The sequence below is a fragment of the Mesoplodon mirus genome (genome assembly GCF_964341445.2).
Source record: "Mesoplodon mirus genome assembly, chromosome: 8".
Classification (NCBI taxonomy): domain Eukaryota; kingdom Metazoa; phylum Chordata; class Mammalia; order Artiodactyla; family Ziphiidae; genus Mesoplodon; species Mesoplodon mirus.
In genome coordinates, this window is record NC_138984.1 from 32,155,617 (window position 1) to 32,158,141 (window position 2,525).

The 2,525-nt window shown below is 46.5% G+C and overlaps 1 pseudogene across 1 annotated transcript; it reads right to left on the reverse strand.

The window, feature by feature from the left end:
- Window positions 1-338: 338 nt before the first annotated feature.
- LOC309809783 (non-histone chromosomal protein HMG-14-like) lies at window positions 339-790 on the reverse strand (annotated as a pseudogene). The gene is made up of 2 exons: window positions 641-790; window positions 339-477 (listed from the first exon to the last, which is right to left on the reverse strand). The product of its transcript is annotated as a non-histone chromosomal protein HMG-14-like (transcript).
- Between the last annotated feature and the right edge of the window lie 1,735 nt (window positions 791-2,525).

A 2,525-nucleotide genomic window follows, 5' to 3' on the forward strand; every position in this document is an offset into this window, starting at 1 on the left:
CATTTAGTATGCTTTGTATTATAGGATATAAAAGCTACCCTGCATCTGTGGAATGTTAAGCTGACACCCAAGACAATAAAAACCTCCCATATTCAATATCCTACTATTTTCTGGTTGTACCAAAAAACAAACAAACAGCAAATGATTTCATCTCTTAAAAAAAAGCATTTACACTTAAAAAATGGGATGAGGTGGGATTCCCTCCTTTTAAAAAAATGTTTCTAGAGCTACTAAAAAACTTGCGTTTACAAAAGAGTTGATAAAAATATTCCTCTGGATTGTACAAGAAGGGAGACAGGGGCCACTGATAGGACCCTGATAGGACCAGATGTGTGATATTAATCAGACTTGGCATCTTTCTCTCCTGCTTCATCAGAAGCTGGGCTCTCCTTGTTTTTAGTTTCTCCCTTTTCTGCAGGTCCCTTGGTTAGCCACTTCAGCCTGTTTTCTCTTTGCTCCCCTTTTCCCTTTTGTGGCCTCTCCCGTTGCGGAGCACAGGCTCCGGACGCGCAGGCTCAGCGGCCATGGCTCACGGGCCCAGCGGCTCCTCGGCATGTGGGATCTTCCCGGACCGGGGCACGAACCCGTGTCCCGTGCATCGGCAGGCGGACTCTCAACCACTGCGTCACCCTGTTTGCACTTTTTTGTCTGAAGATTTATCCTTTCCTGCCGCCTTTTTTGGCTTCGTTTCCACTTGTGCGGGAGCCGGTGTAGCTGACACCCTCGCCGATCTCCTCTTGCGCTCCTCCTTTGCAGCCCCCTCGGCAGAGCTGAACTTCCTCTTGGGCATCGGGACGGCAGGGCAGGCGGGTGCCCGGTGCCTGCGGGCCGCGGCGCGCCGAGAGCCTTCGCAAAGCTGGGCTGTCTGGCCGCTACCTCTCCTCCCACCGCCCGAGCTCCTGGGACCCGCCCCTCACCGTAGTTTTGATTTGCATTTCTCTAATGATTAGTGATGTTGAGCATCCTTTCCTGTGTTTGTTGGCCATCTGCATATCTTCCAGGTCCTTCATTCTTAATTTACAAAAAAAGAAAGAGAAACCCCTAAACTAACAAATTTTAGTTGTTTTCACTGATTTTCCCCCCTCTACTTGTGGATCATTGACCAGTTTTTTTTTTTTTTTTAAAGTTTTTCACACTTTGGTTGAAATAAAAACACGGCAAATAGAATTAGGCTTCAGGTTTGAGGGCTACTTGGTGCATAGTGAATTAGCACGAAGGGAAGTGGATCATCTTGAAGGACCTGCATGTGTTTGTGGAAGTGATGCACCGAGCCCGCCAGAGGAGTGGGTCAGGCTCCCAGGGACCATGTCCTCTTTTCTTCTCCATTTACTGACAAGACAGTGGTGGTAGGAGGGGACATGGGTATTTCTCCTCTGTCTCTGGGGCCTCCAGCTTTGGGTCCATCTCCACAAAGACCCCAGATCCTACAACACAACCATTCCCTCCATGATGCTAGTTCACATTAAACACTTCTTTTAGCACCACCTCCTCCCAATTTCCCTCCATTAATAACCTCTGATCATTACCTCACCATCCCCTGTTTGTCTTCCCAGTTCTTCCATGCTATGTAGCTAATTTCCTATACTATGTATCCTTGGCTGGAGCCTAACTGATATATCTTCCCACTATGGCCACTTCGTAGCTTCCTGTAAGAATGGTCAGGACAAATTCAAAATAAATATGAATTTTCTCCCAAAGGTATTTAGTGCCCACTATGTGTAAGGCACTGGGTCTAGGCACAGGGGAAGCAAATAAATAAATACATATTTTTTTATTTTAAGGAGCTCATAATTTACAGGAGGAAACACGTCAACAAAAATTTTAATAAATGGTGATAAATGCTATAAGGACACAGAAAGTATATTCCGAATGCCTTCACAGTTTTGCTTTGTTTACAGGCTACCTTTGGTGGTGTGGCATAGGAAATGAGCACTAATTAAGAGCCATGAGAATTAGGCTCTAGGCTGGGTCTATTGCCACTAACTAGTTGTGTGGCTTTGGGCAGGTCATGGAACCTCTCCAGGCCTCCGTTTCTTCATTTATGAGATAACGTGTGCGTTTTCTTTCAGTTTGCCAACATTATTACTATGACCTTTCAGTCCCTCATTTAACAATCCGGAGAGCCCACTGGCACTTATTTTAAAGTTCTTTCCAAAGGGCATGACTGAGGCATGACTTACCCCTATTCAACCCAGGAGTCCTGCTTCTCCAATCCAGTATACAGTACAGCACAACACAGGAAAACATGGACACACATGCATACACACACCCACACAAACACACACACACGCGTGCACAAATTTGGCACTCCAAGGGCCTTCTGGGAGGGATGCATGGCTAGCAATTTATACAACCCAACACAATAGACATCACCATCTGAGAGTCAGCTCAGAAGCCGGAAAAGAATGAAGAAATGCTCCCCCCCCCATGCAGTTTTGGGCTCTGCACATGCTGGTGAGGTGCATCCGGCTTGGACAAGGTCAGGTCTCTCTGGCTGAGTTCTTCACAGAAACCTCCGTGATTTC